The sequence below is a fragment of the Cololabis saira genome, chromosome 6 (assembly GCF_033807715.1).
Source record: "Cololabis saira isolate AMF1-May2022 chromosome 6, fColSai1.1, whole genome shotgun sequence".
Classification (NCBI taxonomy): domain Eukaryota; kingdom Metazoa; phylum Chordata; class Actinopteri; order Beloniformes; family Belonidae; genus Cololabis; species Cololabis saira.
This window is the reverse complement of record NC_084592.1, coordinates 29,478,960-29,502,418: the sequence shown is the minus strand read 5'-3', so window position 1 is coordinate 29,502,418 and position 23,459 is coordinate 29,478,960.

Below are 23,459 nucleotides of genomic sequence, written 5' to 3'. Positions count from 1 at the left end.
ATTATATTGGTACCAGTATAAAACATTGGAAGCCCCTTATTGTTAATAGGGCCTGAGTACTGACAGTGGGAAGGCCCTATTGTATCTGTAGGAATTTTTTTTTTCTCCCGACGAAATGAGGGCCTTTTTGCCCCCCTAAACGTGCCCCAAAAGTCACCAAATTTTGCACGCAAGCCAAGCCTGGCGATAAATTTGATATTTAATGGTTTGCATTCATGGGCGTGGCCTAATGGCTCAACAGCGCCCCCTACAAAACTTTGTGCCTCCAGCCCCACAATACGGCTTGACAAAATCGGTACACACCTGTATCATGTTGCAACTTAAAGAAAAGTCTCTTGGTGCCATGGCCGAAACCGAACAGGAAGTCGGCCATTTTGAATTAATCATGTAATTTTGGCGAAATTTATGCCATTTCTTTTCTAGGTGTGTTATACATCAAAATGTGCGTCTCGATCCTGCGACGATGGGCATTACTTTTCTCAGTCAGCGAGCCCCCCCCTTCATCTGGTTGGTCCATATCTGATAGTTCCTATTTTCTGCCATAACTTTTGAATGGTTTGACATAAAGAGTCATGGGCAATGTTCCCTCTAATTTTTCATGTATCTGAGCAAACTGAGGAGTACTGTGAGCAACATCAGATATGCACGCTTTATTTTTAAATAAGTAATTTGGTCCAGCCAATGATACGATACGGTTCACTTACGGTCCGTAAGTGAACCGTATCGTATCATTGGCTGGACACCTGTCACTCAATGAGTGAGAAACAATATTATTGGGCGAATTAATTAGATTAGGTCTAATTAGGTCTAATAATCTGTTGTATGTGTATATTTATTGTATGTGTATATTTATGTTGTATGTGTATATTTATGTTGTATGTGTATATTTATGTATGTGTACGCATATGTGTGCGTATATATATGTATATATATTACATATAGTAATAATGCACATATATACACTTTTGGTTTCTACCGTCATGGTATCAATCAATAATATGTGTGCAGACAAGGTAAAAAAAAAAAAAAAAAAGATTAGGTCTAATATTAATTAATACGTTATGTTGATGTTGTTTATGCGCTGGATCAGTGCTTTAAGTGGACCAAAATAAGTTCCGGTACTCCCCTTATTTTCCCCATTACCCAGTGCTCCTACCTAACAGTCCTGTGCATTGCCATCCTCTACCAACCCCGGGAGGGCCCCGCACTGAGCTCAGGTCTCCTCCTTAACCTGAGGAGTGAGCAGGCCGCTTCTTTTCACCAGATAGGGTGGGGCTTCTCTGGCCGGAATTAGCGCGTGGAAGGATCACGTTATTCCGGCCGGATCCTCCCCACCCCATCTGGCGCCCCGGTTGGCCAGAGGGGGCATGTATAGCTCAGGACTGCATGTTTTTGTGAGGGTAGCTCACATTAGCTACCCAAGGGAACACGGGGAGAACATGCAAACTCCACACAGAAACTCCTTTCGCCAACCCCACCCAGGGTGTGGGCACTGAAGTCATGGGGGAACTAACACGCACTTCAGCGTCCCCAGCGGGAATCGAACCCAGGTGTTCGATTCCCGCTTCTTGCTGTGAGACGGCTGCACTACCTGCTGCGCCACCGTCCCCCCGACATGATCCTGATTTTTAAAAAGAAAATTGTTTTATTGAATTTTCCAACAAATTATGTGTACACAAGAAAACGCTCACATTCACTGGTAGACAGTACTCGAGTTGTAAAAAACAAATCAGGGGGGATGGTGGATTTTATCATATGGGGACAGATAATTTGTGCTGATTCCAAATAATATAATATATTACAAATAATAGCACTGACCAAAACACCTGCAGAAATACTGCAGGAATGACATAGCAGCAGTTAAATGCAGCCTTCTGTAAGCTTTAAATATCCACTGGGCTTACATCAAATACATCAAAACACAACAATAAAAAACACTTTTCTGAACTTATCAATATGACTTTGTCCTTCACAGGATAAGTAAAATGGATCACTGCAAAAACTCACAATCTTAACAAGAATATCTGTCTTATTTCTAGTTAAAATGTCTAATTTTAGTAAAAAAATCTCATTACACTTAAAACAAGACTCGTCACTGGAAAAAACAACAATTTTAACTTGTTTCAAGTAGATTTTCACTTAAAATAAGTAGAAAAAAATCTGCCAGTGGAACAAGATTTTTTTTTTGCTTGTAATAAGAAGATAAATCTTGTCCCACTGGCAGATTTTTCTACTTATTTCAAGTGAAAATTTACTTGAAACAGGTGAAAATTGTCAAATAAGTTATTTTTCTGGTGTTATTTTTGTGGTGATGACTCTAAATGTTGAAATAGCAGTAAAACCACATTCATTGATGAAATGACGGGATGGAAAAGGGGGATGGCAGTTTTACAGGGGGGATGATTTTTTGGACCGTTTTTATTTCAGGAGGGGATGCCATCTCCCCTAATCTCCCCTCAACTCCAGTACTGCTGGTATACACAGCTTTGGGGTTACTCCTTACCGGTGCGTACCGGCCCACTTAAAGCACTGCGCTGGATAGATTTTCTTGTGCGCTGAAAATATGCGGGAAGTGCGCGATTGCGCACGCGCGCAGCTTAGAGGGAACATTGCTCATGGGTGGTGTCATCGGACTTAGTTTTGAGTCCTTGACTTTTATTGGTGAAAATTGCACGCGCAAGAGCCCGTTCATCGCTGCTTGCAGTTTTAATTTAGGTTTGCAGTTCTTAAGAAGCATGATACATCAATCAATCACCTTTTATTAAAGGCACATTTCAACAACCTGAGTTGGCCAAAGTGCTTCATATCAAAAGACAAATTAATAAATACTGTCAAAATAAAATACGACTCATTAAAATAGCATCAAATAAAATATATTAATTAAACAAATAGTGCTGTTATGTGCTAAAAGCCAATCTGAATGAGTAGGCTCTGAGCTTAACAAAGACTGGTCAGTGATGAAGCTCAGGGTCAAAGCGTTCCACAGTTTGAGACCTGCGACTGTAAAGGGATGTTCATCCCGCTGTATTCTCCCGCTGGTTCAGTGCTAGGGCCAATCTTGTTCAGTTTATACATGCAGCCATTGGGAAGTATAATCCAGAATCACGGCATACACTTTCATTGCTATGCTGATGATACGCAGCTCTATTTGTCAATGAAGCCGGATGAGACAGAACCGTTGGTTAAACTTCAGGCATGTCTTAGGTTTCTCACAGCTGCACTGGAAGCCATCGCAACACTATCTAATCCCTTCCTAAGATGCTCTGGACCAAGAATGATAACCTCTGTTTTATCTGAATTTAGAAGCAAGAAATTTCCGGTCATCCAGTCCTTGATGTCCCTAAGACATGGAGTCCAACATACTTTTGGTGTAGTTACACACCGAGACAATATTCATTTTAGTGACTTCCGCCTGGTGGAGATGGGAGTCATAAGCTCTGACATTTATGATAACTTTACCAAATTTCGATTACTCTTTGCCAGCAGCTTCAAATTTGCTTCAATGTCGCCCGCTCTGGCCCCCGGGATGCACCTAACTATGGTTGCTGGAGTCGGCCTCACATGCCTGACTATGGAGTCGCCAATCACCAATCACCAAAACATCCCCTCCCTTCTTTACTAAACCATCCCAGTTTGCTTTGAAAAGAGTCTGTAAGCAACCGCGCGGATGAGCTCACGGTGCAAACAGGCCGAGTTTGGGAAAGTTAGGTGGAACTCACCGGCAGTCCCGGACAGCAGCGCCGACACCTGCTGCTGGGTGTATGACGATGCACGCACGTGACTGACGTATGTAACTAGGTGCGCTTGTTTTATGTCTCCGAGAAGGAGAGACGAGAAGAGAAAGAGTGAGAAAAGCCTGTAATTTAATGCCTGCGGCTAAAAGCAAATGCGTAACAATGTATACTCGAATATTCACGATATAGTCATTTTGTACATCGCACAGAGTAGTAGCCGGGATTAATCGAGTATACATGATATATCGCCCAGCCCTAATTGGAATTTCTAAGAATTTTTTTTTTTTTTTTAAGGGTGCAACTGTTGGAGAACAATTATTTCTAAAACCTTGGGTAAAAAAGGTAAATGGGACACTGGTGTAACATTTGGAGGGAGATAGGAACTGAAGGAGAAAGTGGGAAGGGGGGTCTCTGAAGACATATGATCAAGAGTAGTTGAACTGAAAACAATGCAAAGCCATCTTTAAGTACTATATTGTGGCATCCATTGTGACAACAGTTCCACTTTTTGTCTAATAACTGGAGGCTGGAGCGCCTTTGAAGTTCTTGCTGCCAAAGAAGCTTTGAGGAGTTGTTACCTCTAGGGTTCACTTTCTTTTTCCTGTAGCACTGTAATTATTTGTGTGAGATAAGATACCAGTTATCAGAACTGTTTATGCATTTTTAGTTGGGGTATAGAGGGTGTGTCTATGATTGTAACGTATATTAAGATGATGTCATATTGTAAGCCAAATTAATGCAGAAAACTAACAAGTTCATATACATTTCCTTGCCAATGTATATCCTGAGTTTGATATTGATATTAAAATGGACTCTGTAGAATATTATCCATTTGTTTTTCTAATTCAAAAGCAAATGTTTTTTATATGTCCTTTTCCCGATCAAATTAGACTATTTTACAATCAGTGCTTGTTTAAGATTGGATATTTTAAAGTTCAAGGAAGGAAAAGAGCAAAAGACAAAATTAAGTGTAACTGAAGTGTAACTGTGCCTCAAATGAAGAAAAAAATGTGTAGTTAATACTGGGAGAAGATCATCAGATAAAATGATCTATATCTGTGTAATGACACCCAATTTCACACGAATAAGACCTGTATATCTGAATTGAGGGACACATGTCAAATCCTGTTAAGGATCTAGCTCTACCGCACACTTCCAATTTTCTTTCAGAATTTTCTTTAATGAAAAGGCAAATGAAATCCCAATCCACACACAGTTTTGCCAGCCTTATCATGAGGATTGGAATTGTTGCTTCATTAAGAAAATCAGGTGTATCTTTTTTATGTGGAAGGGTAATTGCATAACCTATAGGATACAAACCTGTTTCAAGAAAGTATCACCAGTTCCGGATGATGAGTGATTAATTCTGCCAAACCGTATATTCTTTTCAGGGCTGGTGTTTTTAATATTCATACCTTCTGTTATAGCTGCAGGAAGAAAGGAGGTTTGGTCTCAATGTTTCAAGAAACAAATAGCTGTTTCTTTCTGCATGGAGATGAAAATTCACAGTACCTGCCTAAGACAAAACTTGACTCTGTGCATGTACACACCGACAAATTTGTTGGTACTTTAAGAAAGGAAAAACCCACAATGGCCACTGATATTAACTTGAAACTTACAAAAGTAATCAAATAATAATCTAATGAAAATCAGATATCGCTTTTGAATTTTGGTTCATCAGAACTGTTAGGAAAGAAAAAAAAGAAATTACTGAAACTGGCCCGGCCAGAAATGATGTGGCCCTCAACTTAATATTTTGGTGCACAATCTTTTGACACGATCACTGTAGTCAAACAATTTCTGTAACTCTCTGAGACTTTTGCATCGGTAGGCAGGTATTTTGGGCCACTCATCATGAGCACAAGGTTTGACTGGTTTCTTCTCCAGACTACAAAAACCTTTTTTTGAAAAAACAAAAAAACCCAATCCCTTATAGTCTTTAGTATAAACACTAAAGACACATTTCCATTACCCCTAGATTTTTGCAAAACCAAATATCGAAAAAGAAATACTGTAATGGAAAAGGCAATAAAAACTTGGTTCGATAATCCAATTATTTGCAAAAGTGTAATGGAAACGCTTCATGTGAATTTCCACATCTCTCGCAGTGCTGAATGTGACTTACTTGGTCAATCTATCAAAATCTAGTTTCCAGCTGTTTATGGCCTTATTAATACAATGTAGTTGTCTTGTAACACTACTTAATCATTATAAATTACATAAGGGCTTTGCCTCTGAAAAATAATTTGAATGACCATCTGCTTCCTTCATCACTCTTGGTATTTTTGTCAACAGCGGTAGCTGCAACTGCAGTAATTTGTCAAAGATCAAAGATGTTTTAGTTCATTTTCTTCAATGTTGAGTGCCAGGGAGGTCACATTGTTTGGCCTGTGAAAACTACCACCAAAACACAAGTCTGCGTTCATCCAAAAATGGCATTCGCCCCTTTTACAAAGGTTTACTCACAGTACATGTAAAACCATTATGACCAGCAACAAAACAAAAAAGTTTTTTTACAAAGTACAAAAACTTCAACTCAGGCTTTGTTGAATGCTTTTAAAAAGCCGAAGGGACAACATAATGTTTTAAACAGTTATCCTACTCAGAGGAATGCTGTACTGCCAGCCTAAAAGGGCTCTGAACAGCACAGCAGTGGCCTGAAATGGCTCTTCAATTGTGTCTAATTATGTTTTGTTAAAAAATAACAACCTAAAGATTGGTACATCAACTGACTTCCACTGTTTTTATGGCTATGTGTGCAAGTCGGGCACGTGAACTTTTGATTACTGTCATTTGCCATCAATGCAGAGATCGCACAATGCAAGAGACTCTCTATCTCTATCTCTATCTGCTGTGTGTAGGTTATATATGACATGTTCCAGTGTAGCATCTCTATTATCTACACTGCAGCAAATTATGAGCAAATAGAATCAATAAAGCAACAGCAATACCAACAATGTTTGGTGCATAATGTAAATGCAGACATGCTGTTTCTTTTTAGAAGACTTCTTACTTGTCCTGCCATGAAATGGTCAAATGCGTCACTTTCAACATCAGGTAAAAAAAACGAAATCGTGTTCATGAATATTGTATGCAAATCATTACATTCTACTTCTTTATGTCGCAGTTTTGGGTTTCCGTCAGGTTTTTTTTTTTTCTTGATTTTTGTATTTACCTCCAGTTTTATTTTGAAATCCCATGTCCTTGTGTTTCAGTTTGTCTTGACTTCCCTTGTTTCCATCTGCCCTCATCATCTGCACCTGTGTCTCGTCAAGCCTTCTGTGTATATCTTGTCTTGTCTTTCCCTGCTGGTCTGTACTTTCATAGAAGTGACATCTGCTTAGTTATGGTAACTTAGCTTGTTTATTATCTGAGCTAGCAGAAGCATGTAGATGTGTTGTGGAAAGGAGTAAATAATAACTCTTTCTCTTTTTACTTTCATTTTAACCCCTGAAGATGAATGTAATACCTGAATAAGACTGAAATAATATGATAGCAGTTGTGTGAAAAAGTGTTTGCCCCCTTCCGGATTTCTTATTTTTTTGCATGTTTGCCACACTTAAACGCTTCAGATCATCAAACAAATCCTAATATTAAACGAGGATAACACAAGTAAATACGTAATGCAGTTTTTAAATGAAGGTTTTTATTAGAACGGGGGGAATCCAAACCTACATTTTTAAGTATGACAAACATGCAAAAAAAAAAAAAAAGAAATCAGAAAGGGGGGCAAACAAGTAGCAAGTAACTTGGCAATATGGCTTGAATAAGTGAATTAATTTAATTATAGTACAGCAGTTTTTACAGAACAGAGCTCGGAACTCGGAACCATAAAAGATGGTCCATTGTTTGAACAATTGGTCACAAAAATTACAACCGGGGCTTTGAAATTTAGCAAAACTCGGCCAAAAAAGCGCTTATCCAGATGTTCACCCATCCTCGTTTTGAAAATGACACCTGTCTGACACCGCATATTACTCTGCTGATATTGGGACAATACATCATTCTACACACCCACACAGGTTACATTATGTTTCGCGGTTAACGCCTCCCGACTCGCTTTCCCTCATCTCAACTCGCCTTCAGGCCCGAAGTGACAAATAATATGCCTTGCATTTACATTACCAAAGTGCTTTAAAAACACCCATTCATCATCCAGCGATATTAGCGGGATCCAATCTAAAAACGCCTATTAACTCCTACATGACAAAAGTTGAGGATATTGTTTCCACAGTGTTCTCAACTTGCAGTCTGGTTGGTCAGCTGCTGGAAAATGCTTTTCTCTTCTTTTTTTTTAAGCCTGTTGTTACCTCTGTATTAATATTGTCCTTCCTCTTTGGCATTGTGTCTACTACTTTTGTTTGTATTCTGAAATGTTTACTATTTAAAAAAAAAAAAAAAAAAAAAAAAAAAAAAAACTTAAACCTTCAGCCAAAGCTTTAATATGAGTTCAGTTTAATGTTTTGTTTTTCACCGAGAACACCTGAATGTTCTTGGTGAACAAACTACCAAAATACTGCATATTTAACAGACATGGTGATACTTCATCATGAGCAGTTATTAAAGTCCATTTGATCAGCAGTAAGGATGTCATTCTTTTTGAATTTATTGCTGTTAAATGTGGATCTACAAGAAGGTGTAGTTTTTTGTTGTTGTTGTTTTTTAAATTACATTAAATACATTTTATCCCCAGGTTTATCAGTTGATCAATACCACCAAAATTCAGATATAAAAAAAACCTCTCACTCAAATACATTTTTAATGTCATGCTTTGCACAAATGGATACTACATGAGGCCAAAGTGTGGATGTGCACGTCATGCATGTCTCAGTCTAGCAAGAGGGAATTATTAAAAAAAAAACAAATTTAATTAACAAAAATGAATTTCAGAAGTATAACCAATGCCTGTGGACTTTTCTTTAATAGCAGATCATGAACAAAAAATGTGTTTTTCCTTTCTGTTGCAAAACTTCAGCTAGGCATGTTTGTTTACATGTGTACACCCTGCACTGCACCACTGATAAGATTTTGTTCATGGGTAATGTTATTGTGGTAACGACATTAAAGTAGGATACCACTGAAAACCAGCTTCAAGAACCACTAAGAAAATGTTAGATAACCAATATATTCACTTCTATCTGACTTTTTTTTTTACCTGTGTTAAAACATGCTGCAAGTACATGCACATTTATGCAACCAGCAAAAAAAAAAAAAAAAAAACCTTTTCATTCAAGTGCCTGGGAACAGATTTCCTGTCAGTCCTGAAATTTGAATCCCAGTCTGCATCTTTGCTGATGTCACTACCAAAATTACATTTGCAAGGGGAGGTTTATAACATGACCTCTGACTCCCAATCAGCAGCAGTCATTTATCTGAGGAGGTTAATTAATTATTAACACAGTTACTGCTTGAAACCTGCGTATATGACAGTGTAAGATAGTTTTGAATCTTTTGAAAGTAATGAAAAGCGAGCTGTGCGTCCTGCATTGTGCTCCATAGTTATGGCAGAGATACGTCGCCAGATCGACAGAAACATGAAACGCCACTAAAGGCTTCTTTCTCATCTTATTTTATTTCTATTTCTTGTAATAAAAACCTGAAAGTTGTCCTTTCCATTCATCTTTGGCATTGTTGGTCACATTGCACTCAGTTACATTATGAATTGCTGTTAACTTCAAAACTGTTGTCACTTCATCTTCACGTCTGTTGCACTCCAGACAAGGTCCTGTGGTGGAAGAAAGAGAAGAGGTACTGAAACAGTGGATGTCTCTGTTCATACTCTCTCTCATGGCCTTGTGACTGCTTTATGTGTACATTTTTTCCAAATAGATTTTTATTCTAGTGGCACTATTTCTGAAAATTAAATGCTATTAAAAAGCCTATTTCTCTTTAGCATAAAAATGGGAATTAAAATGGAGGGTGCATTAACACTGAGTGGTAGGAGTTTTATGACCCTGCTGCAGGCACTCAGGACTTTCAGAACAAATTATGTTTTTAGTTCCTATTATACACAGGCTCTGAAGAACGATGGGGGTTATATTTATCTAAACACAGGGAAAACAGAATAACCAGTGAGAGAACTCCAACCCCAACTAGTGATACTTGATGATTAAACACAGACATTTACAATTTATAAGCCAGGTCTCCGGGCTCAACCAAAATATGTTACGGCTTGAAATTTCAGCCGGCTCTTAAGCAGTAGTGAAGAACTTTGTAATGTCACTGCACATTTAAAATCATTCTCAACCATACTGAGCACAGGATTTTGTAACTTTAGAGCCCTTGAGTGAGTGGAGAATGTTTCTTCAAGTGTACACTTGAGTCATGTTGTAGTATCCACTTTAGAGAAAGCACAAGCTGCTTAAAATGTTTCCATTGCAGAGGCTGCTACTTTCAACATCAATGGTGCACAGAGACCTACTTGACAGACATAGCGTAGTACATTTGTCTTTAGTGCAAAGGAAACATCCTGCTCTGCAAATAATATGAAGATCACACAAATATAAATCTGGCAGACAAACTAGAGGATATTCCATACTGTAATGTTATAGAGACTTTTTAAAAATCGTAAGAATGCAAAAGAAATCAAAGTGATTTAAAAAAAAAATGTTTTGTCTATTTTGAGTTACACCGATCCTTCAATATTTATGTATGCATTGTACTGAAAACATGAAGGCCAGTGGCCGAATCCTCTGAAAAGTAATGTATTTATTGAAATTTCCTTTTTTTTTTTTCTCAAATGAGGTACTATTACCTTTTTCAACTTAAATGTTTGTCAACCTTTTTTATTTATGTCCAACTCACTTGATAAGCTTGTAAACTAAAACCTGTGATTGACTAATTGTTGTCGTGTTTCGGTTCAGTACAAATCCTCACCAGGAGGACCAGACCAGCATTTACCTTGATTAGAATTGAGACCACCTCTTATTGGGGGTCTTGATCTGATTTTGTTTTGGCCCCGAGCATCATTACTGTTTTTATGCCAAATTAACTAAATCAAAGTAGGTAAAAAATGTCAACTTGTGTTTGTTGTAAGTGGGCTAAAAACTCTAGCACCTCAAAACCATTAAAATTAACGTTCTGATAACACAACAGTCTGCACCATCTGTTAAAATTGATCACAATGTTTTTAGGCAGAATGGGTTCCTTTTAATTTGGAATTAACTACTGTAAATGTTGCCCATGCTTTTAAACATAACTGGTGTATTTTTTTATTGTTGTATTACTTTCAAAACAAAACTATCCAAACATGAATTTCATTGCTAACAGATGCCCAAATCCCTCAAGCTTCTGTGCACTTTTTCCCAATAATAGTGCCAAGTGTTATTAACCCACTTGTGAAGCAGCTTCTTAGCTTGATGTGACATACTTCAGTTTTTGGTGTATTGTAGCCTGATGCATATTGTATCGTTGTACATTATATATGCTGCTGAAACTCTGTTGCCAAACAACTATGAAGATCAACTCGGGGGACATTTTGCGTTTGCTTTAACAAGCAGAGGCTTTAAACATCTACTATCTATCGGGAGATCCCCTCTTTGTTCCGCCTCCGCTCTCTAGCTGTGTATTAAGTGTTCCCACGTAGGCACAATAATACCGCCACATACACAGCCGTTTCCTCATTACTTTGCTGTGTTTCTGCAGCTGCAGGGTGGAGATGTCGGAACGCCTCCAGCAGATGGAGGCTTCTCCAAGACGCTGAGCCTGGCTGCAGGATTTACTGACTGGCTAGTGCTCAAAGTCTCGTGACTAAGTTCTTTGTGTGGCCGTTCCAACCGGCCTCTGCCTGGCTGTGAGTTTCTCACTGCTCCTACACATATTGACAGTGCCACAACATGTTACAACATCTCACCTCTGAGCAATTCACACACCACAAAGGCAAAGGTGTTACAGTGCAATTGGCTGTGTGATTGGGCATTATGTTGATTTTATTTTAAATTTCTCATGAATCATTGTTCACCATCTTTATGGTACACACAAGGATAATTGTAATAATCTTAAACTGGCCAATGACAGTTGAAGTGTTATTGAGGTCAAATATTTGTTTCGTAAGAGTGTTTTGGTCAATACAGCAACAGTACATATGAATATATGTATACATTACACGTAGTCAATGTGCATGTGTAATTACATGTGGAAAATGTATAAATCATGAAATCACAGGGTGAATAGCACAGAGTATCAACTTCAGTTGTTCTGAGCCCAAAAAATATTAAATTATTGCATCTTCACCTTGAGGTATCTCCTGTAAATCAGAATGAGGATTTAAATTAAATCTTGAAAGATATACTGTATATATATAAAGCTAATCTCAGTCAATTAAATCATTTAATTGACTGAGATTAGCTTTTTATATATACAGTATATCTTTCATAAAGTCTTACAGCATACTCCATGTAGTTTTAGCAGTTTTCAATTGTTTTTTGTTTTTTGACCTTAATTTGTTTCAATTTTTATTGGCAAATACTCATAGAAGGCGTGGACTAGGAAAAAGTGCTGTGAGGAGCCTCAAACAGGGTCAAATCAGTTGTGCCAAGTCAGCATCAGAGATGCCAAAAATCTAACGTGAGTCTCAACTAAATTATTTCATAATTTTATCCTGGCTGTCTTGAAATAAATGTCAGAGTAGTGAGGAAGATTAAGAAGCTTTAGAACAAAAATCCAGAAGGGCCAAAACAGAGGAAGATTGGAGTCTAGATGATTGCAGATGACTGTCTAATGGAACTGAAAATAATACAAAGTCTGCAGTGCGAGAGAAAAGTGTGATTTGAGCAAATAAAGTTCAATATTCATAACCCTTTTATGATCGTTTATCTGGGATGAAAATACAAAAGGAAGAAAAATCTGTCCTAATAACTCTGTTGATGGAGAAATAAGAGAACATTGGGCTCCATTTCAAGGCCATGGCAGTGTGACCACACCCTCTGTGATCTGAAAATGGATTCAAATAATCTTTATCCATGTACAGTATTTTGAATGATACAATCTGTTAAAGAAAAGTTGAATTCAATAAAACTTCAGAAATGAATCTTTTATTGCTTCACTTCATTTTTACCTTTGCTCCTTGACATTCATGTCCTGTACTGCTCTTATTACACAAAACTACAACTGACATGAATCTTAATTAAAATATAATTTGACTGCCACACATTTCTGGTAGCCACGTAGTTTCTAAAGAAGTAGATGATCTAAGTTACACAAAGTATTATTTTCTCCAAGATTCTGTTGAGATCTGTCACAGAAAAAGGTCCAGGAAAATGTTCTTGCTCAGGTGTTGATTGGTCCAAGGATTTGTCATTTTAAGAAATATCTCTTACAGCTTTTCTTCACTTGTGCTGAAGAACAAAAATAGTAGTTGTTTACTCATGTGATCCTCAGTAAGGAGAAAATTAAGCTGAAATACAGTTTACTATATAATCAAATAGCAATGTCTTTATTATCAATTAAAAGTTTTAAGGGTTCCGAAAAATAAAATGCTGTTTATAGTAACACAATGTTCCTTCAAGTTAAGTGTAAGTTGATAAGAGTAAGTGTGTAACTTGAAGCAGGTGGTGGTAAACTGACCATTTAAGTGAATCTAAATTAAAGATGCGGAAAAGAAAAAATATATAATGAGTAACTTTCTAAAACAAAGCTTTGTGGTGGTAAACGTTTGCTGATTGGTCAAATGTGTGGAGGGTTTTAGGTATCTTCTGACATGTCAAAATTTCCACAAACTTTCCATGAAAGGTGAGGGTGCCCCATGAATGTGAACTTTGTCTTTTTACTGGTCAAGAACACAAAACTCAACGTCAGCCAAGCGACGACATCTTGATCTGGGATGGCTGTAAAAGCTAAAGTTGGTAAATGTTTGTTGGGTCCTCACAACTAAATGCAGATTTCTTTCAACACATGACAGAGACAAAAAACAAAACCAGTTAGTTTTTTTGAAACAGGTGCACTGTCAAAACAAATCCAGTCATCAGTGGTCGAGGTCATGGTAATCCTAAATCTTTCAGGTGATGTATTCAAGAACCAGTAAGGGAAGTTCAGTTAGCTTTTAGCACCTGCAGGGGTGCTTGGAAGTTACAGACGAGAATTCACTCTTTGAGCCTCATGGAGATAAAATCAATGCTGCAACTGTGTGACGGACTACATAAACGTCTGTGTGTGGTACACCACCCTAACAGGACGGTGAGGCGCTTACCCAGCAAGAAACTCTGAAAGAAGAAGAAACAGCTGAACAGAATTAACACAACAAAAGAACCTTTAGGGAGGAAGACGAGTTAAAAGATAGACAGTTTGGCCTTTTAAAAGATATGTAGAAAAGTTGACACAATTTCCAGCGATCATATTCAAATGTTGGCAGCATTTATTTAGTTAATATACCACAGAAATATAGTCTAAATGTCCTTTTTTCCCAATCACGTCTATGCTTGATCATAACAGCTGGTTCGAAGGGGTAGGGCCGCTCACCTTTGGCTGTGAACAAAGGTGACCGGCTCCATCTTTCATTAAGTTACATCCATTCTGGTCAAATTTAGATGTATCTGAAAGAGAGTCTGCTAAGGTCACAGCCGAGCTCCTTCCCCGCTCAGCGCAAAGCTTGGACGAGGGCCAATGCTCTTCGTCTGCTTTAGCACTCCTTCTTTCTTAACATTCTTCTTTTCAGATTTCCTTTCAGTTGCAATTTGAAATGAATTTAAGCTAATGTTAGCAACCAACAAAGACATCGGGCTAGAAACCCACTGATCAGAAACCTGTGAGTGATGTCGGTAAAGGGTTTATTCACTTCTCTTTAATCAGTATTAAAGTTGTATCTCAATGAATGTTTGTACATATGAGTTGTTTGATCTGTAAAATATATTTGGTACAACAATTCTTTTTTAAATCTAATTGGAATTTGTAAATTCATTTTCCAAAAAAAAGGTTTTTGTTCGCAAACATTCACAAGAAATGGTGGTACATTTTTCTTTTTTACACAGAGAGCAGTTTGTTTAATGTTTCTACTTACTCATGCAGAGCTGTGATGATTTATACATGAAAAAAGGAGAACACCTGCACTTAGATTACTCTATTTATGCTGTCAGACAAGTACAACTGGATACAGGCCCACTTAGGCTTTACAGCTAGTGAGAAAATGTGACCCAGGCTTTACTGTCCCAGAATGACACCACTACAGTTTTATGACTCTTGGCCATTTACAATGAACTTCAGTCCAAAATAGGTCTTCCCTGAAAACCTTCTTTTTCTTGCACTGGAGACCGCTGTAGAATAACCAAAAAAGCGAAAGGAAAAGTGTGCAGTAAAAAGAAACAAGCTCATCTACTTGCAGTTTAAGCTGAGGTCTAAATTACAGCTGTTATAAGTTTGAATTGCACCATTATGTTGTAATGGGTAAAAGCTTTCCACTCTGTTTCCAATACTTCTGGTCATTCAAAACTATTCAGGTAATTTTCATTTTATATTCAGCTTGCTTTTAATGTCATGCTACAGGTCAAATTTGGAAATTCAATTGTGGCCTCAAATGTAGGGGGGTGGGGGCTCCCAGATCCTTTCAAGTAATTAATGCTGCAGCTGGCTCCGGCTGAATTTCGTCTTAAATCTTCTCATCTGCGAAGGAGGGCTCCTGAAAACCTTGGGGGTCCGGCAGCAGTGAAGCGGGGGAAGCAGCCACAGTCAGTCATGTCATTTGCTTCAACAGCCCACTCCGCTAATTGGTTAGGCAGAGCTCATTTGGACCCCCTCTTTAATTTGGCTAGCCACTGGGGATAGGAAGGGAGAGTAATTATGGAGTCAAGTTCAATGTAGTCTTCACAAATGACTCAGGGGACATGAATGGCACACAACGTGACCACAGGTTTGTGTAATAGGCGGTGAAATGGCCCTTAAGCCAAATCGTCACTCGTCATAATTCGCTGTAAATTTTAAAGTTTTAATGACAATTACATGGTAATCAGATAGGGGACCAGTAAAGTGTACATTTTTCCTCCAACTTTAAGCCTGAATAATGGCCGTACAAAGGTTTTCACTGAAAGGTAATTTTACTCAAACTGAGAGACAAAGTAGGTATTATCATAGACTTGCATTGATGGGAACATTGATGTTCTTGATACATCTGTGAATTTAAACGCTTCAGCATATGGAGCTCTAAAGATCCTTCATAAAAATGATTTTGTGCCAAAAGGTTTTGTTTAATGAGGAGTCAAGTGGACCCCAAAAGCCAGACAAGATGTACTGGTGCCACAGTGATTGCAAAGATAAACAAAAAAAAAAAAGAGGGACTTTAGAAGGTTTTGAAAATGTTATTATTATTATTGTTGTTAATAATAATAATAATAATAATAATTGAAACCTTTGATATGATTTAATTGCATTCTTATTGTGATTAAAGGCAGGGTAAGAAATTCGACATAATTTCTAAACCTTTTTACATTCAGTGAACGTCTCTTCACCATCCGCTGGCAAGTACACTGAAAAAAATAGAATAAAATAAATAAAGCATAGTCCAAAAACTGAAACATTGTTCCAGCCAATCGCCTATAGGCGGAGGATTCATCCTCATGCTCAGGATGGGACAAATTTCCTCAGGAAGCACAAGAGCGAGGATGTTGAGGTTTTGAATATCAAAAAAAAACATTAGATCCTCCAGGAATCTTTTTCCTGCCTATAAGAGATTATATACTGTACAATATTCTAAAGTATTTTTCTTCAATTCAAGCTGTGAGAGTCTAGGCGTCACTTTCTTCAGCTCTGCTGCGAGGGAAGATGATAATGGAGTTGTGGTAAGAACCATGATTGAAGTACAAGATGAGATCGTAGAGGTATGATGGGGAAACTGAGTCCAGTAATGGTGTGAAGGCTGTGTGAGGCTGGAAGCAGGCGGGCACGATGATGTGCTTTCTCCTGAGCTGAATCTATAGAGAAAAGAAATGTGAGGGGTCAAAGGGTTAAGATTAACACTTATGTACATAAAAGTGGACAGAAGGATTTAAACATTTATATTTCAAATAACCATGAAAGTTTTAAGCAAATCCACAAGCCTCTGTACACAGGGCACAGGAGTGAAACATGCTTTAAATGGCTGTAATCTGCAGACCCTCGGGGAATGCCTCGTAAAAAAACCACTCTGTGGTGGTAATGTATGCTCCGTGAACACACTTTGTTTCTACACCTTCAAATACAAATTCAAACTTAAAACAAGATTGAGTGTAAAAGAATAAAATAAATGGACTTTTTTAAGCTTCACTAAATGAGGGCAAACTGTTAAAAACACCCCATGGACTGCTAAATTAAAATGTCAAAACTTTAGTAAAACATCAGTACTGCCATAACAACGCTTAGGTGATACGGGTGAATGTGAAATATGTAGCTTGCACATCTGAGAGGGGAACAGTAATGCTGAACAATAAATATAAATAAAAAAAAAAAATATATATATATATATATATATATATATATATATATATATATATTTAAATGCTCTTGAGCAACATAAGGAATTTCACAGGCTGCATCTACACTGGTGTGGAAACTAATCTAGTTCCACATTTGCTTTTTAACTCAATCAGTAAACATCTCTGTCCACACTAAAATGCCATGAATATCCACTGTAAATGATCTTTGTTGCAGGCTGCTCTCATGACGGCTTGCTTCCTGCACATTAGATAGTTGTAATTTATTAAATACAAGATTCAGCTGCGCAACAGCTGATACCGAAGGCAACAAAGTCAACAATGCTTGCTGTTCCATCTCCACGCTGTCGGTAAGGCTTTTGTCGTAACTCGTAAATAACAGGAAGTGTTTGTAAAGTCTTTCTCTTGTATGCGTTCACAATTGAAGACAACAGCCATGTTTACAAACTGAAACAAGGCCTGCAGAGGAATCAAAAATGTTCTGTTTACACCTGAGGAGTGTAGATGCCAGGTGGAACTTTAACAAAAGTGTCATGTTTTCCATTGGAACCACAGTAGCGTAGCCGCAGCTTGAGACTTCATCAAGACGGTGCTTTACTTAAGTCTGAATTTATTACAACAGCATGAATCCATAATAAAAGGGTTAAGGCTGAAAGAATACTGTGTTCGTTTGTCTGATGAACCAAGAAAGACTAGTGGAATAAAATCACAAGTTAATACAACTTTTAATCATGTCAAGCACAAGGTTTTTCCGGCCGGAGGTACACTTCTGTCAGACCGCGTGGATACGAGAGAAAATGCACGCGGTGGTCATCGATCCAATCTTTTTTATACTGAAAAGGAGGTGTTCTTTGCAAATGATTTTCATTGGTTGAGCCTAAGAGACGTGTCACTCCCATCTTCCTTTTCCCTGGGGTGTCAAGCCTAGCTCACAGGTGAGACTCCCCACAGCTAAGCGTCTGCTTATTCCCCCATGGCATGTGTATTGCAAATTAATTTCATTAGGAGAGGCAGATCAAGGGGAAATCACCTTAAGGTGTCACCTTTCCCCCGTTTCCTCTCCAACAATGTGTATTGTATTGAACTTCTAATCTAATTTTTGTCTACCCTTGGCTCTTAATCAGAATGAGATTACTTTGAAGAGAGAGCCTAGACAGTTTTGAGCTTCAATAATTTCATGAAATCCTAACAAGGTGCTAAACTGAAACACCTACCATGCACAAAGTAGGGGCTCTATCGGACTGCAAAAAAAAAAAAAAATTATACATGGTACATAAAAGAGAGTGATTTCCAGGAACTGGTGTCCTTTCAATTTTGTGCAGCTCCTAGAAATAACTATAGAAACCCTGTTAGCAAAGTCAGATTTAAGAATAACATCCAGAATGAACTCAACATTTAAGGAAACCTCCATAAACGTAATGTGTTATTTAGTCATTGTCTTCAGGCCAGGCGGGGGCGTGGATCACGTCAGCTACAATACTACTCAGTGTCATGCTTGAAGTATTCAGTTTTTTTTTTCTTTTTTTTCAAATTTTCTTGGTGTTTTCTTTTGTTGTTTATTTTATCTTTTTTGTCTTCAAAAAAACAAAATAGGTATGTAAAAATATGTTTATTTCTTTTTTCCACTCATTTCTGTGCCTTGGCACAATTCTGTCTCACTCTTGCACAAAGAATTCTCTCCATGTCTTGGCTCAGTTTTCAGTCAGAAAAACATCATCGGTGGAGAGACCTTGTATAGATGGGAGTGTAACTTTTTAATTATGTCTGGAGAATTCAATCACTTGCACAGCTGGAGTCCTGTTTAGTTGCAGAAGTACTTCAAGGACTGCCATTTGAATAAGGATGTGCCAGAGCTAAATTTCTTGTCGAGACAACAGGTCTGAAGACAAAGTGTGTATAGGATATTTTACAAATTATTATTATTTGGCTATTTAAATTAGCACTTAAAACAATAAAATATATTTTCTGTGTAGTATTTCATATGCCAGGCTTTAAAGGATTAAAAATGAATACTCTTGGATGTAGTAAATATGTCAAAATGTGGAACACATGAAAGAGAATGATTACTTTCCATTGGTGTCATACTTTCGGCAGCTTTAAATGAGAAACATTATGCACGCTTTTCAAAAATTGACACAATTTCCAGACTTCTTCTCTAACATTTCTAGACGTTATCTCTGATTTCCCCACCAATGAAACAGGATGTCGGGCTGCAAATGTTCACTGGCAGTTCTGCAGCACTTCCGGCATGGAACGGCTGAAGAGCTGGGAGCAGATCCTTTTAGGACCCTTCCAAGTGGAAGCCTGCTGGCCCCTACAGGATATCAGACAACAGCAACAACCTGATATACTATACAAGCAACGAGGTGTCTTGGCAGATCTTTCCTAGTCTGTGTTTTTTTCGATCTGGCATTGCTTGTTTTGGGTGTTGTTTCGGTAGCAACACTTGATATGAGAATGTAAGGATAGATTTGAAACGAATTCATCGAATTCAAGTCACGGAATATTAGCAAGCATCATACACAAGCTAAGTCAGGCTAAACTGGCTAAATGTTACACCCAGCTTGCCAGGCCCGTTTGTTCCACCCATTTACAACACAGTGCTCTGCATCATGAGGAAAAAGGCTTTAAAAGCACTTTTCAGAAAGCTTTTCAGAAAGCACCTTTCTACGCCTTTGGGTTGTTATGAGGATATAAAAATTTGAGGGTTTGCTTCCATGCACAGAATTTGGGGATTCACTATGCTGTATTATACATATGAATAAAAATTGATATTGTACATCATCCAGCTGTTGACCTATCATAAGACAGTAAAAGTCTTAAAGAAATATAAAAATAAAGGGCTCTCAGACTCATAACTTCTCCCATAGCAGCATGAGCGAGAGAGAAAAGGCAACAAACACTGCCTGATGACATCACATAAAGGCATATTCTGATCTGTTAAGTCTTTGTGTGCATCTCAAAAGGTGTTGGCAGTTACTACAGGCACCTACACTTATACTTCCAAGCTCACTTTTCATATGTTTTGGTATTGTGCCCTCTATAAAGGCGCTCTATGCAAGAACGCCACTGAAGACCAAATGGGGTCAGCATATCATGAGAAAATGTGTGTCAGCCCCATAGACTGTATAAGAAGAACTGGACAAACTGTTTGCAATGTCACCAGGAGGTTTTCTGACAACAAGCTTGAAGCCTAAACCTTTGAGGCTCTGGATGACACCGTATTGCTCAGAGCTGAGTTCGCAAGACTGGTTAATGAAAACAAAATGGACTAATGGCTGGAACCAGTTAACATGGAAACCAGATGGAAAAGGCTCACCTTCGCTCAGTTATCACAAGTTAGCCATTTCAGTTTGGCTTAGCTTATGCTGACCTATGATGCTAACTTGTTAGCAAACTACAAAACAGACCCAAAAGCAGACTCAAAGTGGGCTGGCTGGAGAGTAGTGGTTGAGCAGGCTGGCAGGTTTCTGGCAGATGGTGGTGATGTGGTCCTAAACAAGGAAACAAGTTAGGGACGGGTAGAGACAAACTCACAAAATGAGGTCAGAGGTGTGCTGTGTAAAGAGCCCTGGCCTGCAAAGACTGGAGGTAGAGCTGGGTTAGATACACTGCTTGGGTTGGATTGGTTGCAGGTGCATCAGGTTGGTAGCTGGTGATGAGGGAAATGGCCACTCCCATGGACAGACAGACAAAACACAGAAGGGGAGAGGAAAACAGGAGCAAGGAAATGAGGAGGCATCACTAGACTATGACATAACTACTAAAACATTTAAAACGAGTAATGGCTGAACTGAAATGAGGACTGACAGAGCTCTAATTGAAGACTACCAGGACCCCCGAATAGCCAATACTTATATGTCCTGCAAGAGAGGAACGAATCTAAACCTTTCAAAACCTTAATAGGATTTTCTTTCCACATAAAAAAAAAATGAAAAGTACTTTTAATACATTATACAAATATATGAAAAACTGTGCTGTTTTTTCTGTTCTCTAGAGATATGTGATATGAGCATGGAAATTTAGAGAGAGCAACAAACACCTCTTCCGTGTCCTCAAAGGGAGAACAAGGGGAGACATGTCTGATTGCGCTGCTATGCCATTGGATGTGTCTGAACCGAATCAACCAGGTCAACCAAGAAAATTTAGATACAAGTTTGACATCAGTACATTCATTCTCCCTCTGTCTGTGATCTAGCCTAGATAACGTCTCATTATAGTTCTTTCTTTTGCCAGTGGCTATTGTACTAATTTCATGTAACTGCCTGCTGTCACTCAAAGTGTGTGTCCTACAAACCTTATTATGGCATGAAACCAAGAAGGTACTGCTACAAAACCAGTTCTACGCAAAAAAAATAAATAAATCTTGTTTTTCATGTGATGAAGTAATGGATGACAGACATTTATTCATAGAGGAGTATTTCCTTCTTTAAAAAAAAAAAAAAACTCCCAATGTCTGTCACAAATTAATGAAACAAAGTTACTTTCCAAGTGACAAAACCTATGTAAGTGAAAATGTCCTCTGTGATCGCTGCCACAGGTATTGATTTTTGTTCACTGGTGTCCTCAGTGACCTCAGGATTTGGTTTCACGGTTGCATCAAGCACTGACAAGGTTATCTTTGAAGATAAGCAAAGTACAAAAACTCTGAAGTCATGATAAGAACAGCCAACATGCTTGTACCATCAGTGCTTCCAGCAACACTTTTCCACTTAGACAAACATAAAGATGTTTTATTTCACTTTATTTACGATTGCTAAACTGACTGATCTCATCATCTCCATGTAGTATGACCTTGTCTGTTCAACCTCAACATCATTATGCCATCAGCACAAAGGATTTGTGTCAAGTGACACTTGCAGAAACACGGCCAAAGGTCACATCAGGCTGAAAATGTTTCCACATTTTTTGAATTTTTTTTCTTTTTATCTCAATCATTTTTACCCACAAGCCATGATAGTGGAGCTGACATGTTCTTCTCTATGCAGGGTGTGTGTGTGTGTGTGTGTGTGTGGGGGGGGGGGAGTTACTAAAATGATATCAACCACTGAATCTGGCAAAATAATAAGCCTCCAGAAATATGAAACAAAGTCAAGCAGTGTTACATTAACTGACATATTAAGCTGAGAGGGGATCAAATACCCTGTAAAAATGTCTGCAGGTCTTCTTAAATGTCACATCAGTTCTTAATAGGTTAACCAGAATTTAGATTTTACACTAACTTTTCCATGTTTTGCCATACAAAGAGCCCATTCAGACTATGAGGGTTAATCTTGAGGATGACTTTTTTTCCCCCATTACTCTTGTTTTTTAACTGATAAACCAACAACTGAATATGAAGCATCTATCTTTTGGCCTCATATAACTGAAATTTGGAATTTAAAAACTATCAAATTACATTTCAAAATAATAATGTGTCAAACCTAAAGTTAAAAAACGAACACTCATATTGTATCCCAAACGGAACAGAGAAAAACATGTTGAAACTGAAACTTGTATCATTTTATGAAAACTCTTAGCTCTTAGATATTGTGGCATCGACACAACTCAAAGAAACGTGGGCTACAAAAGGCTAGAAATGTGAGTGGTCCTAAAATAGAAACACCTGGAGGAACACCTGCAACTAATTAGGTTGACTGGCAACAGGTCAGTGACGTGACTGGGTGGAAAAAGAGTATTTTAGTCTGTCAGAGGTAAAGAGGTTCCCCAGTCTAGGAAAAACTGTCTACCAATTGTGAAAAAAAAAAATTCAGTTTAATAATTCTTTCTGTAAATCTGATTTTGTCTTATACAACCAACAACATTTCCATAAGATTCAAAGAATTTGTACAAATCTCTGTACTGGAAACGACTGCATGGCCTCAAGAACCCTCCTGGAAAGCACTAAGAATGCACTTCACCAAGCCGATCTACAAATGCAGGTGAACTCTTTGTTATGGAGTCAGTGATGAACCTGGGATTTGACATTTCAACCCTTCAGAGACATTGGGAAGTACTTTAATAAACTTTTTGCTTTTATAACGTTTTCGTTATACAGTGTGCATCTACTGCTGTACCAAATACAATTATTTACCTGGTAAGGGATTAAAGCTCTGTCATGAAAATATTTGAACACATCCTTTCATCCTTTCATTTCGCATCAGACCTTGCATCTTTCAGCAAGATCATCCAAAACTGCATACTCTAGGTACTGAACTGGCCTGCCTGCACAGCAGACATTTAACCGAATCATCATCATCATTGTTTGGTTCATCCAGAAAAGATAATTACAATAAAGAAAATGACGATTTGAGTCCTTTTTTCTGCCAAGAATACGACATTTCTCTCCCAA